Here is a 15,795-nt window from a genome sequence, read left to right on the forward strand (position 1 = left end):
CCGGAGATTCTATGTGGGAGATTCCCACATGGCATGGCAGACCTCTCCTGTCTTGCCTGCTGCTCCCCTCAGCAATGTATTTTGTCAGTCTGCCTGTTCTGCTCCATGCTCTGTCTCTGGTGAATCCTCTCACCCTCCTACGCCTCTGGCCTATACCCCAGCCCTTGTATAAAAATAATTAAAAAAAATTTTAAAACAATAGTCTTGTTTGAACTATATGCCTCTTTGTTGTGGACACTGAGACCATCAAAGCTTAAGTCAGGCACTTTGCACTATGTAAAGAGAAAACCCAATTGTCAGAGATTGTGAGTAGTGTAAGGTAAGGGTTCAGTTTCATTCTTTTGCATGAATATATCTATTCATAGTTTTCCCAACACAACTAATTTAAGAAATTAACATTTTGCCCTTATTATTCTTGGCTCTCTTGTGAAATTTTAGTTGACCTTGTTGGTAAGAGTTTATTTCTGGGCTCTCAATTCTGTTTCATTTTTCTATTTGTCTAATTTTAGACATGTACTCTTTTGATTACTGCTGACTTTGCACCTTGGTTCAATCATTTTCTAGCTACTTGAGGTATAAAGTTAGGTTACATATATATCATTCTTTTATCTTAGTGTAGGCAAATATTAGTATAAACAGCCCTCCCAATCATCCTTGCTTTTGCTACATTCCATGTGTTTAGATATGTTGTGTTTCCACTTTCATTCATTTCATCATTTTTTTTCCTCATGTCATCTCTTCTTTGTTTTTTTTTTATTTTATTTTTTTTATAATTTTTTTTTATAGAGGCATGTTATTTATTTATTTGTTTGTTTGTTCTGTTTATACATGCACTGGGTACAGTCAGAAGCGCGGGAGGGTGAGAGAATTCACCAGAGCCAGAGTGGGGAGCAGAGCAGGCAGAAGGACCGAAGTACACTGCTGAGGGGAGCAGCGGGCGGCAGGAGAGGTCTGCGCGCCATGTGGGACCCTCCTCCGGTGGCCGGGGAGCAGCCGGGGATCGAACCGGCGTCGCAGAGGCCGCGGGCAGCTTCGCAACCCAGCACTCAACGGCTGCGCCACTGGGGAGGCCCCGTCATCTCTTCTTTGACCTATTCATTGTTTAGGAGTATTAATTTTTATTAAATAATTGATTTATATATATTCTACATCAGTGTTCATTTTAGTACAATGTTTGCTTTCTTTTCTCTGGTGTAGATCCCATAGAATTTCCAGCACCAATTCACCTATGCACCATCACCATAGTTGCTTGTGTTCTTCCCACCCTCATTTTGATTACTCTCCCTCCCACACCTGCAGAATATCTCTGAATTATATTTGTCTGTTTATTTTTGTTTTGATTTGTAGTGTTTTTATTGTTATTATTTTTTCCCTGATTCCTTATTTGGTTCCCCTACATTCCTTCTATAAGTTAAACCACCCTTCAGATTTATTTCACTGAACATAATCCCTTCCAGCTCCATCCATGTTGCTGCAAATGGCATGAGTTTGTCTTTTTTGATTGCTGAGTAATATTCCATTGTGTATATATACCACATCTTCTTGAACCAGCCAGATATTTTAGGGCATTTGGGTTGTTTCCACATCTTAACTATTATGAATAGTGCTGCTATAAACAGGGTACAAGTATCCTTTTCAATTAATATTTTTGTGTCCTTTGGGAAGATATTTAGGAGTGGAATTGCTGGGTCACATGGTAACTCCTTTTGTAATAGTTTGAGGAAAATCCACACAGCTTTCCATAGTGAGGGAACCAGTTTGTATACCCACCAGCAGTGTAGGAGAATAGCTTTTTCTTCACATCCTTGCCAACATTTGTTATTGCTAGTTTTTTTAAATATGTGCCATTCTCACTAGGGTAAGATGGTATCTCATTGTGCTTTTTATGTACATTTCTCTGATTAAAAGTGATGTGGAATATTTTTTCATACTCCTTTTGGCCTTTTGCATTTCCTTTTTGGAGAAGTGTCTTTTTAGCTCTTCTGCCCATTTTTTTGACTGGGATTTTTTACTTTGTTTTTGTGTATCATGTGAGTTCTTTGTAGATTTTTGTCTTCAGTCCCTTATCAGTTGTATATAGTGCAAATATTTTCTCCTAGTCAGTAGGATGTCTCTTTGTTTTGGTTAATGTCACTTGCTCCACAGATTTTCAGTTTGATGTAATCACAGATGTTTCTCTTTTCCTTCATTCTCCTCACTTTGGGGACTGAGTCTTTAAAGATGTTACTGAGATACATGTCATGTAGAGTTTTGCCTATATTTTCTTGTATATAATTTATGGTTTCAAGACTTATGTGCAATTCTTTTATCCATTTTGAGTTGATTTTTGTGCATGGTATGAGGTAGTAGTCTAGTTTCATTCTTTTGCATGTGGCAGTCCAGTTTTCCCAGCACCATTTATTGAACAAACTGTCCTTGTTCCATTGCATATTCTTTGTTCCTTTGTCAGAGATTAGTTGCCCATATATGTGAGGCTCTCCTTCTAGGTTTTCTATTTGATTCCATTGGTCTGTGTGTCTGGTTTTGTTCCAGTATCGTACTATTTTAATTATTATGGCTTTGTAATATAATTTGACATCTGAGTATGTGATAGCACCTTTCTCCATCTTTTTAGTCAGGAGAGCTTGGCTATTTGAGGATTTTTGTGCTTCCATATGAATTTCATCAATATTATCAGTATTTGTTCTATTTCTTTGAAGAATATCATTGAGATTTTTATCAGGATTGCACTGAATTTGTAAATTGCTTTTGGTAGGAGGATCATTAAATAATATTAATTCTTCCAATCCATTGGCAAGGGATGTTTTTCCATTTCTTCATGTCTTCTATTTCTTTGAACAATGTTTTATAATTTTTTTGTATAGGTCACTCACATCTTTGGTTAAGTTTATTCCCAGGTATTTAATTTTTTTGTCTTAATTGTGAATTGGATGGTTTACTTAATTTCTTTTTCTTCAGACTGAGTATTTGCATATAGGAGACTACTGATTTTTGTGTGTTGATTTTGTATCCTGATACTTTACTAAATTGGTTGATTATTTTAATTAGTAGTTTTTTGTCCTCCAGATGATTTTTAACAACATATTTGCAATCATACATCTAGAGGTGTGTGTGCAGGAGGAGGGCACAGATGGGGGAAGCAGAAGCACAATAAGATCTTTTTGTTTATATTAAAAACTTTCCTTTTTTTTTTTTTAGAGGCATGTTTTTATTTATTTATTTATTTGTTTGTTTGTTTGTTTATTCTGTTTATACATGCACTGGGTACAGTTAGAAGCGCGGGAGGGTGAGAGAATTCACCAGAGCCAGAGTGGGGAGCAAAGCAGGTAGAAAGACCGAAGTACACTGCTGAGGGGAGCAGCGGGCGGCAGAAGAGGTCTGCGCGCCATGTGGGACCCTCCTCCAGTGGCCGGGAGCAGCCAGGGATCGAACTGGCGCCACAGAGGTCGCGGTCAGCATCGCAACCCAGCGCTCAACCGCTGCGCCACCGGGGAGGCCCTAAAAACTTTCCTTTTTTTGGAGCTACCATATGATCCAGGAATTCCATTCCTAGGAATCTACCCAATGGGCACAAAAACATTAATTGAAAAGGATACCTGCACCTCTATATTTATTACAACACTATTCACAATAGGCAAGATATGGAAACAACCCAAGAGCCCTAAAATAGATAACTGGTTCAAGAAGATGTGGTGTATATACACAATGGAATATTACTCAGCAATCAAAAAATATAAACTCATGTCATTCGCAGCAGCATGAATGGAGCTGGAAGGGATTATGGTCAGTTAAATAAGCCAGAAAAAGAAAAATATAAGATGGTTTCATTTATAAGAGGAATGTAGGGGAACTAAATAAGGGATCAGGAAAAAAACAATTAGAATAAATTAGAAAACAGAATTAATATACAACTATAATCAGAGACATTCTGCAGGGGAGGGGGAGGAAGAGGGAGGAAAGAGCACAAGTGACTATGGTGATGGTGCACAGGTGAATTGGTGGTGGGAATTTTACAGTGTCTACACCTGAGAAGAGAAAGGTGCATTTTACAAAAAGGAAGAATGATGTAAATATATATATATATATATAATTTTTAAAAATAATTAATCAAATAAATAAATCTTAGCAAAAAGAAACCACTCATTTGTAACCCAGAACAATAGAGAAATATTTCAGGGTTTCAACAGTGATGTGAAGTACTAGGTTCATATTTAGAACCAGCTGCTGTGTAGACAGAGGACTGAGGGGAAGAGTGAGTATATCTGAGGCGGTACTGGCAGAGAGGCCAGGCTCGGGACTAGGGTGGAGGCCGAGCAGGTGAGAGAAGGGGACAGAAAGAAGAGTGTGTGAGGGAGGAGTCAGATGACCCCGAGTTTTGGTGAGGTAGGTGCGCTAATGGGGGGAGATTTCATAGAGACATGGAGTACAGGAGACAGGAGGGGTTCAAGAATTCAAATGTGGGTGAGTGACTTGAAGTAGGGTGTGATGGAGACCCCAGAGAGAGGGAACGACTCTGTGTCCAGGAAGCCAAGTGTGACGACCCCTGAGGAAAACCCCAGAGGAGGAGAGATGAGTGATAACACATCTTCCCTCAAGCAGCAGGGACCAGAATCAGGTAGTTGGAAGGGGCCTGGTCTGGTGGTAGGGGCACCAGAGGGGCAGCAGAAGAGGAAGTTCATTCCTTCCATCCCCCTTCTCTGGTGTGGGATGGGACAGGACGTTCTCCTATAAGAGCCCTACCGTTTTGTTTTTTTTTTAAGATTTATTTTATTTATACAAGCACTGGGGTACAGGCCAGAGGCAAGGGAGGGTGAGAGAATTCACCAGAGACAGAGCGGGGAGCAGAGCAGGCAGAAGGACTGAAACACAGGCGAGACAAGAGAGGTCTGCCAAGCCATGTGGGAATCTTCCTGGCCGGCTGGGAATCGAACCGGCATTTCAGAGGCTGAGGACAGCTTCACAGCGCTGTGCTCAACCCGCTGTGCCGCCAAGGAGGCCCAAGAGCCCTGCCCTTTATAAGCTCTTCCACTTCTCCCACCATGTGGGTTTCTGCTTTCATCTCTCCCAGCTTTGGTAGAAGCTCCTCTCCTAAATATCTGTCCCGTCTCAGACTCTGAACCAGGACCCACCTCCCAAGGCCCACTCGGAGCTCTGAGGTCTTAGAATCACTTTGCTGTCCCTGATAATTCATTTTTTGAGTCACATTCACCTCATTAGCTGCCAGCCTGGAGCATGTTGAGGAGAGCGGCCCTCAAGGCCCAGGGGATGGGGGAGAGTGGGCAGGGTTGAGTCATAGGGCAGTGGGGTCGGGCCTCCTCAGCAGGCGCTTCAGGAGCAGGAGTGGATTCTGCAGCACACCCCCTGCCATGGTTCATGCAAATTAGACTGGGGGCAGGGGCACCTGCATGGTCAAATTTAGGGGCTACTGGACAGCAGATCAGAGATCCTAGCACTGACCACTACCCTGCCTATTCCAGAGGGAAGAGGGAAGCTCCCATCAAGTAGCACAAGTAGAATCCTTCTGTCTGTCTTCTCTTGCCCTTTTAGGGGATCTGTATAGGGCACCTCTGACAACCAAAGATGAGTTCTGGGGCCCCACAGGACATGTTGCTATCGAGGTGACTGACCAAGAAAAGAGCATGTACCGGTGAGTGAGGAGGGGGTGAGGGTGCTCTGCCTGTCTGTGTCTGGCCTCTGTGACCCCCCCAGCACCCCACACTGGGTCCCCACACTGTCCCAGGGAATCCACTCCACTAAAAAGCCACCAGACAAGCAATAGGTTGAGATGCTGAGTGATTACTTTTATTATACAAAAGAGGTTTTTTATAAAAATTTCCAAACAAAACCAAAATAGAATATAGAGTGGACTCTGACATTTACCCATAACACAGCTTCCACAATTGATCTGCCAAATTTGCTTCAACTGTTGACTTTCCCCCTTTATTGTGGTTGTACAGTATTTTACTTTATTTTATTTTATTTTTTTAAAGATTTATTTATTCATTTACACAAGAACTGGGGTATAGGCCAGATGTGCGGGAGGGTGAGAGGATTCACCAGAGACAGAGTGGGGAACAGAACAGGCAAAGTGAAGAAATACACTGCTGAGGGGAGCAGTGGGCGTGACAGGAGAGGTCTGCGTGCCATGTGGGACCCTCAGCATTGGCCAGATTGAACCGGCGCTGCAGAGGCTGCAGACAGCTTCACAGCAATGGCGCTCAACCACCTGCATCAAGGGGGGAGGCCCTGTACAGTATCTTAAATATAAGAGAGCAGGTGGTTTCTATTCTTAAATATTTTGTGATGCAATTTTTAAAAATACAGTTAAAAACATTTTCTCCCAAACCACAATGCCACTGCTACACCCAACAAAGTTTACAATAAGCCTCAGGTAACTGATAGCCAGTATATATTCAAATTTACCAGTTGTCTATAGTTTGTCCTGCAGGTGGTTTGTTCAACAGGATCCAAAACACACACATTCCATATGCTTTGTTATGACTATTAAATATCATTATTAATATATTAATATATTAATATTTTAATTGTGTGCTCCTATTTTATTACTATCCACTATGTGCTAGCTACCACACTAGTAACAGGGAACCATGAGGTGAAAAATGCAGTCCTGTTCCCTGAGGGTTTCCAAACATAAGGGATAAATGTCTACAGTCATGATCATGGTCTCTCATATAACACACTGTCCTTGACAAATGTCAAGTCAGTGGCACCGATTTTTTTCAGCTGGGAGCTAATGTCATTCCCAACTAACCCTACAGAAATTGACATCATGGGACCCCCCATTTACCGCCTGTAGAAGTTTCATAAACTGTTTTCAGCCTCAAGTGTTTTATCATTGATATTTGCATGTTGATTGTTATTATTGGCAAATGATGCACTTAAAAAGAAGAACTCTTTCCTATTTCATCATCATTATCATCATTGGAGAAACGGCTAACCACTCCAGGCATCAACTAAGATGTCCCCATGACTTTGTCACTCATTATACAACTCTGAGTTGGTGCTGAGAGATGTCATTGTTGTCCCTGTTTACAGATGAGAGAACTGAGGAGAAAGAGGTTTGATGACTGCTCAGAGATTCACAGTGCTAGTGCAGAGGAATCCGGTCTCATGCTCATACACATCTGATTCCAGCCTCCAAGCACTCTGCTGCATCTGTTGTGCCCTGCAAGGGATCTGGCATCTAGCAGGGCTCATGAATTGGTGTATAGTGATTCAGGGTCTACCTCTCCTCATTCTTCACAGAGTTCACTTCCCCACGGCCGGCTCCTACCACTGGCCCAACACAAGTCTCCACTTTGTGGTGAGAAGGGCAGTGACAGTCGAGATTGAATTCTGTTCCTGGGACCCATTCCTGGGCATGATTGCCCGCCAGGACAACTGGATGGTGGCAGGCCCTCTGCTTGACATCAAGGCCGAGCCAGGAGCTGTGGCAGCTGTGTACCTGCCTCACTTTGTGTCCCTCCAAGGTAAGCAGAGAGAGGGTGGAGGGAGGTGATTGGGGTAGTAAAGCGCCTTCAAGGGGCTTCTGATGGGGATGTCCTGGGGAAGGATCTGGTGGCTTCCTTAGAGAGACTGAGAGAGTATAATGGAAGTAGAGATGCTTTTTTTCTCATTCCACTCTCCTCTGGTCTATCTTTTTTGAAGCATTCTTTTCTCCCAGCACCATAATTAGTGGAAAGTTTTCCTAAATAGGGCTAGTCTCCACAATAAAAATAACACCTAGCATCGTCTTTACATATGTTGTATCAATCAGGCTAACACAAGGGAAAAAATGATACACTCAGTTTTTATTTTTGAAGAGACTTTTCAAAGACAAGGCTATTTGCAAAGTAAGGCTATGTGAGCTAACAAGGAATGTTAGGGTGCCTAGGGACTAGTAACCAATGGAAGGTCATGACTACTCCCACAGGCTTGGAGAAAAACCATGTCACCAGAATACATGTGAGATCTGGAGCCATGAAGGAGGGGCTTCCCAGTAGAAATACTCACAAACAGTAGCACAGTTATCCCAACCTCGCTCACCTACAAAGACTTCCCACAGGGCGCCTCCCCGGTTGCGCAGTGGTTGAGCACTGGCCTATGAAGCTTCCCGCAGCCTCTGCAGTGCTGATTCGATCCCCAGCCACCTGGGAGAGCCCCACATGGTGCACAGACCTCTCCTGCTGCTTCCGCTGCTCCTCTCAGCAGTGTATTTCGTCAGTCTGCCTGCTCTGCTCCCCGCTCTGCCTCTGGTGAATTCTCTCACCCTCCCGCACTTCTGACTGTACCCAGTGCCATGTGGGACCCAGTGCTTGTATAAATAAATAAATAAATCTTTAAAAAAAAAAGACTTCCCACAAATAAAATTCCAAGAAGTATATGCGCAGAGTTAAATATTTCTTGCTCAGTAAACAAGACTCCACACGTGGGGACCAGTGAAAACTATAGGGACTAGAATCAGTCCCATGAAGAGAAATTTCTAGAAACATGACACATAATAAACATTTAAAATGCTGAAACAAACGGTCTTTAAAATATGAGCAAGAAAAATATTCCACTGAATATTGATCAATGAAGTTTTGAAACAAACTAAATTGACAGAGAAATCTGACAAACCATAAAATAGAAGACAAAATATTGTGAAAGGCATCATAAAAATATACCTGACATATTGAGTGGGAATTCCAGAAATATATAAAGAAAAATGGAGAAGTGTAATATTCAAGGGGATTTCTAAAATTGCCAAAAGATGTGACTTATTAAACTGAGAAAATAGAAAAACAAGAGTAAGAGAGAGATCACTAATACACCATTCTACTGCTAAAGAATAACAAATCTAAGGAAGTCTTCTCACCAGCCAGAAAATATCTAGCAGCTACTTCAATTGTACTGACAGCTGATTTTTAAATAGCAACAACGGAAGGCAGAAGACAATGAAATATCACCATTGTGCTAAGAAAATAATTGTCATCAAGAATTAAAGGAAGAATTTACTTTTTATGAAGAAGGAAAAGCCGATATTTTAAAACAAGACATCTTTCACAAATGAATCCTAACTGAGGGAAATTCTAAAGAATGTTCTTAGGGTAAAGGAGAATAACCCACAGGGAAGGGAAGAGCTGTAATAAATAATCATTAGCAAAGATACTGAGAAATACACAACAAAACATTGACTAGATAAAGCAACAGTGATAATGTTTGCAAGAGGGGATTTCAAAGAAAGAGAGAAATTAAAATGCCAATGATAGCAAATGGTGCCTCTCTCTGTGGCATCCTGTCCTCACCTGGTCAGAGTTCTTGCAATGAAATCAATTTGGTTGATTTAGGCAGAAAAGAATATATAGGGTGATTGTTGGCTAGCTTTCAGACTTAACTAAAGAGTAGGCAACAAGCTTTTAATGAGAGGCTGGGAGGCTTTGATTGTAAGAAAGGATGCTGAGAAAGCAAGAACATGGAAAGCTCACACCAAGAAAAATATTCACAGACCTCTACTGCAGAAACAGCTACTGCAGGACTATCCTTCCACAGGGTCACAGACTCCTGGCCTCACTGCTTCTGCCGAAACTATCTGTGTCTTCTCATCTGTGCTTCATCCCTCAAGGTCCTAGTTAGGAACATCCACCTAGTCCAAGAGTCACGCACCTGTGTAACAGATGCCAGGGAGGTCAGCTTCCCCGGGGAGATGCAACCACCTTCCTGCCAGGAACCATATAATGGTGGAGGACAGAGGAGGGGCTTCTTTCCCCAAAACAAGAGTTTGAAATGTACACGGCCCTGAATCATTTCACTCCCCAATGTCCTCATGTCTTCCTTGTCTACCTGTCGGGAATGAAACCCACCAGCATCACTCCAGATCCTCATAATTACACATGCTCCCCAGTACCTGTCACCAGGGGACGAAGCTCTTTTTCAGCTCCAGAACTATGGTTTGGTCCTGGATGTGAGTGTCACTTCAGGGTTTGCTTGTGGTGCTCTACCCAAGAGATGGTGTTGACCTCAGCTTCCAAAGACCCCAGTTCCAGACAAGCTGCCTCCCTTAATGGGTCACACAGGAAGGCCTGCATCCTGGGACACCTGCCTCTGCCAAGCCTGCAAAATGAGGGCACCACATCCTCACCTTTCAAATCCTGTCCTCAACAGGCAACCATGTGGACACATCCCAATTCCACGTGGCCCACTTCAAAGAGGAGGGGATGCTGCTGGAGGAGCCGGCCAGGGTGGAGGCATCTTACATAGTCCTGGAGAACCCCAGCTTCTCCCCCATGGGAGTCTTCTTGAGAATATTGACAGTTACTGGAATTTCTATTCCCATCACCTCCACCGTGATGCTCTACCACCAGCTCCGTCCTAATGAAATCAACTTCCACCTCTACCTGATCCCAAATGACTGCACCATTCGGAAGGTGATACTCAGACCAAAAAGGCCAGGTCATGTGCAGACACCAGTGCACCCAGAGAGGACCCACGATGGGTCCACTGGAAATAAGAATGGGTCTCTACCAAGTGGGAGCCTCCAAATGGGCGAGTCATCCTGCTCAGCCATGCACTAGTGTTCTGTCTCCCTAAGGTCTCCCACATGGGTTTGTTGTTCCATCCTGCACTCTGGACAGCCCTTCCAGAGGTCAAAAGATGGGAGGGCTCCCTGCCCAGAATGTCAGCTTCCCCCACCCTCACGCTTCTCTACAGTGACCTGATTCCCACCCTGAACACAGCAGAGGGGGAGTGTGGGCTCCTATGTGGCAGGGCATGGGGTGTGGAAGGCAGGGGTGGTATAGACCCTTCCACCCACACAAACATGCAGGAGCCCCTCCTTCCTTTACTCAGACCATGTTCAGAACACAGGGCAGAATCTCTGAGCCAGAAGCCCCTCCTCCCTTGACCACTATTCTCTTTGCCCCTTAGGCAATCGATGATGAAGAAAAGGAGTCCCGGTTTGTGCAAATACACAAGCCGCCCCCTCTGACCCCACTCTACGTGGGCTCCCGCTTCACCGTGTCTGGTTCAAAGAAGATGGAGATAATCCCCCAGGTGAGCAGCCCATGCTCCCCCCTCATTAGGATCAGAAGTCATGCTTGGAAACACCGGTGGGGCAGGTCTCAGAGCTCCCCAGGGACAGGGTGCACTGGGGTGAAGCTGACAGTGAGTGGGGTTTGGGGGAGAATTGTTGAGATATTGAGAAGAAAGTCATGGGAGGGAGAGTCACCTGCAGGACGGAGATAATGATGGAGTCTGGCTCGGAGTCACTGGGAGGTGCTGAGCTATCAGGGGCCCCTGTCCTCAGCCATAACCACAGGAAACGTGCTGGATCTGAACTCAGTTTAGCACTTGTTGCTGCGAGAGAACACACAGCATGGGGAGCTACAGTGCCCCCAAGGCCAAGGGTGTCAGAAAGAAACTGTTATAGGGTTTGTCCTTGTTTGAGTAAGCTGAGGGGAGGTCTAAACAATGGAGATTTGCTCTGGATTGGGTGTTCTCAGAAGGCAGAGGCAAGTATTTGATTGGGAACCTCAACTCACTGCAGCAGGCGGACACAGCACAGATGAAGCTGTAACTGCTTCAGACAGTCACTCACTTCATGGGGAGGGAATGTTGTTGAAAGGTGAATGGTATGTCCTTTGAGTTTGGAAACATGAATGCAAGGATGAAATCTTTGGACTTTCTCACTGTGTTAACAGCTCCCAGGGATAAGAGGCCTGGCTCAGGTGACCCAGATAGTAAAGGAAAAGCTTGGTGGTGTAATGAGGGAGGAGGAAGAGATCAGAGGGTCGGACAAGAGGCGCAGGTTGCCCAGGACCCGTCCTCTCTGTTGGTCCTGATGTTGGGTCGTGTGTTGCTCTAGGTGAAAGACAAGCCCTTCCAGGATCACAAATAAGGAAATACAGCCCTGCATTATAATGCTCCTGGTTGTTAGGAAGCAGTGGATGAGAGGAAGAGGGGGTAGAACCTGAGACCAATAGAAAGACGTCTGCACGACTGCAGGCAGGAGATGGTGGTGGTTTGACTAAGGAAATAGCATTAGAGATGGAGAGAAGTTGATGGAATTGCTGTTTGAGCTGGAGAAAGAGCTAATAGGACATGGGGAATCAGCTGCATGGGGGAGCAGGGGCGGGGGATAACAGAAGGCATTAAAATGATGCCTAGGGCCTTTCTGGTGTTGCAGGAGTTAAAGAGCACTATCAAGCTATTGGCAGCCACTGCAACTCGAGTTCAATCCCCTGCCAGGGAGCAATCCACATGGTATAGAAGACCTCTCCTGTCTCACCCACTGCTCCACTCAGCAGTGTATTTAAATAGATCTGCCTGTTCTGCTCCCCACTGGCTCTGGTGAATCCTCTCAGACCCCCCCCCCCCACACACACACCTCTGGCCTACACCCCAGTTCTTGTATGCATAAATAAATATTTTTTTTAAAAAAGGAGAAGATGATGCCTAAATGAGGGACATGAGCGATGAGTGGGTGATGAGGCCATATCCTGTGTTTGAGGTAAAGTGGGGAAGGATCCTGCTGGAGAAAGAGTTAGGCATCAAGAGTTGAGTCTTGAATGTGAATTAATAGAGCAATGAATGTGAATTTTCTGTTGATGAAAAGTGGGTTAAGTTTCAAATCCATTCCAAAGACATGCTTTCGACTACAGAGGGAGAGTGTTTGGGTTTAAGATGGAGGCGATGGAGGAACAATAATCTGGAAAAGATGGAGAGACGTGGATCTGGTCTAGGAGATGTGGTCACTACAGTTCTGACTCATCCATGGATTACCCAACTATTTTATCATCCTTCAGAGTCAGGAATTGTGGAAAATTAGGAAAAGTGCAGGGTCTGAGGCTGGCGATTCGTTTCAGAATGGACCATCTGAGTGTCCCCAGGGGACTGAGCAGACTCAAGAAGGTGTCAGAAAGACAACCTGCAGGATGAACAGTGACTTTTCACACCACTGCTCTTTCTTTGTTCAGGAACTGGAGCTCTGCTACCGGAGCCCCGGGAAGTCCCAGGTCTACAGTGAGATCTCCGTTGGACATTTGGAGTCAAATGTCCGGCTGCAAATAAAGAACAAGGAAGATGGGACTGTGGTGTGGCAGGCCTTTGTGAGACGAGGTAAATCAAGACAAGCCCAGAAAACTCAGAGATGGGAGAAAGTCTGTGTGTGTGAGAGAGAGAGAGAGAGAGAGAGAGAGAGAGAGAGAGAGAGAGAGAGAGAATTCCCAGTTTGCTAATGAAAAGAAAGAGCCTAAATAAATTATATGACTTTTTCTAATTCTATAGCAGCAGCATGGCAAGAATGTGAAAAAAGTTAATCAGACTCTAAGCCCTACAGACCAAACCCACATACCATGGTGTCCCCACACTGTCCTTGAATTAACAGATGTTGACATCCTCAAGGCCTTTGGCAGTTTTTCCATGATAGCTTGGACATAAAATGAAAGAACGAGAATTAGCAACGTATAAGGTTGCATGGGTTAAGTCAACTTTTGCGACATCAAATGCTCTAACCTGAGTCACTCAGCTATTTTCAAGGCAGAAACCGGGAATTGAATAGTGAATCTATTCAGGAGTAGGAGAAACTTTACAATCTCTTAGTCCAGCACCAGTAATACCAAGACCCAACCCCCCTAAACAGGCCTTGTAGAGACAACCTGTGGGAATGCGGGAAACTGCCTCCCACGCTGCCACACACAGGCACATCAAGGAGGAAGAAGGGTGACTCCACTCAGCCCTGGCTTGGGAGACTCCACAGCTGTGAACCAGCCAGCCCCGGGCAGGCCTGGGTTTGAGTCTTGCTCCGGCTCTTATTTGTTGGGTGACTGTATTGCCAGGAAGGCACAGCGCTGGTTTATGTTTCGAGCAGACCAGGTAGAGAGACATGGAGCCATCGGTGGCTTTCTCAAGCTTTTATTGAGCTTCACATGTAGCGTGAAGCTACAGGTACACGGCAGGCAGGGGTGCCAGTGGTCTGGAGGCCGGGAGGCCACAAAGCCCCCAGTAAGTCTTGGGCTTGTCTGACGATCTTTCTCCCCTTCTCTCTCCTGCCTCTTCTGCTTCTGCTTCTCTTGGCAGATCTCTCGATACTGAGCCAGGGCCCACAGAAGTAAACACCACAGCTTACAACAATGTAACAACTGCAGGTGCCCCAGCAGGCAGGGCAATCCTAATGGTGGGAGGGGAGAAAAGCCTGAAAACCATTTACCCTACAATGACCTTGGAAATTAACCTAACCCATTGGAGTCTTGGGTTCCTAGTATGTGTAAAATGAGATTGTCTAACGTGAGAGATGTTGCAAAGCTCAAATAGAGTGTGTCTCATTAGGGCGTGTGGCAGTGGGATGAAAATGGATTACTCAGAGTCCATGTCTAGAACAAAGAGAAGCCTAGAGAGACAACACCAAGAAAGTGCAGCCCAGCTCCAAGGGCAGTCTCGTTTTTATTTAGAATCAGACAGAAAATAAAAAGGTCAAAGAAGCAAGCAGGCAAACAGGGAATGCACAAGTGTATGGGGGATGCGTAACCAGCGGGCACCAGCCAAGGTTGAGAAATGAGGAGAAAGTCAAGGAAAGTCTCAGTGTTTACGCTACTCTAGCGGTAACACCTATTGTTGTTTCTGCACATGCTGTTTTCAGCATGTATAGACCCTCACACCAGGACTTTTGCCCTGAGAGGTTCCTTATCCACTTTCCCTGTTTCCGCACACTGAGAGACACAGAATAGTCAAAGTAAAGAATAATCGAAGCGAAGACACAGAATAGTTGAGGCACATTAATAATACAAGCTCCCACAACAGTGATCTTTGCATGGCTCATTGGGTGGGCCTTAAAAATAATAGCACCCTGATGTTCTCCCTCACAGTAAGACAGTTTCCTCCTCCTCTCAGTCTTAGTTCTTTCCCCTGGCGCTGACAGAAGAATCTGTCCCCTTCCCAGCTTCCTTGCATCTCCTCTTAGGAAGCTGAACATCCCTGGCTCTGTCCTTCTTTCCCTTGATATTGTGGTTGTCAAACTCGAGATTCAGTTGCCTTCCTTGGCAGATGCTCCATCTGTGGCTGAGTCAGGGGGACTCTGAGATCACCCGTCATCATGGAGGATGAGGGACACCCTCCCTGCTTCATGCAGATGAACCCCGTGCTCCAGCACCACACCTGAGCACCCCTCTCCCTGGGCCCTTCCCTGCAGTCAGGTGACCCTGAGCGTGGACTGTCAGCTCCCAGGTCTCATCCACATGAGGGATGTGGGTCCCTCCCCCTCCTAATGCAGGTCATATTTAAGCCTGTTAATCTCTTGTTAGTTATGTTTGTTTTTCCTATTGAAATGTACAAATACTCCCATGAGATTAGTTTTTCCTGATCTTAGCTTTTCATTCTGACATGCAAATCCAGAACAAAGTGGATGTGATCTAGGAGATTCTAGAGGTCAATCTGGGACAAGTCGGTAAATTTCTGCTCAGATACCAGAGCTCAAGTAGACTAAGTAAGGGACATGGTGAGTTCTCCACCGGGATCTATTTAGGCTGAGACTGGATTAAACCATGTCAGGGCTAGTGTGGGAGAAATTACTGTTATTCAGTTTCTCTCTCTCTCTCTCTCTCTCTCTCTCTTTCTCTCTCTCTCTCTCTCTCTCCTTCTCTCTCTGTCTCTCTCACACACACACACACACGTCATGACATTTTTTTCCCCTGTGCCTAAAGAAAAGATTGACCTAGATGATCTCTGAGATCCCTTCCAGCCTTACTCCAGATTCCATCACAATCTGTCTGTAGTTTATTCTCAGAATCACAGGATCTCAGAAGGGGTAAGTGACTGGGGATC

General features: G+C 44.7%; 1 pseudogene across 1 annotated transcript in view; it reads left to right on the top strand.

The window, feature by feature from the left end:
- Positions 1 to 15,795, top strand: part of LOC311173801 (NACHT, LRR and PYD domains-containing protein 1-like) — a 63,574-nt pseudogene that overhangs the window by 47,023 nt on the left and 756 nt on the right. The window contains exons 7-10 of the transcript in view: positions 7,267 to 7,490; positions 10,144 to 10,406; positions 10,906 to 11,031; positions 12,954 to 13,095. The product of the transcript in view is annotated as an NACHT, LRR and PYD domains-containing protein 1-like (transcript). The remainder of the gene's footprint in view (positions 1 to 7,266; positions 7,491 to 10,143; positions 10,407 to 10,905; positions 11,032 to 12,953; positions 13,096 to 15,795) is intronic.

Source organism: Talpa europaea (assembly GCF_964194135.1).
Source record: "Talpa europaea genome assembly, chromosome: 7".
In the NCBI taxonomy this organism is placed as follows: Eukaryota; Metazoa; Chordata; class Mammalia; order Eulipotyphla; family Talpidae; genus Talpa; species Talpa europaea.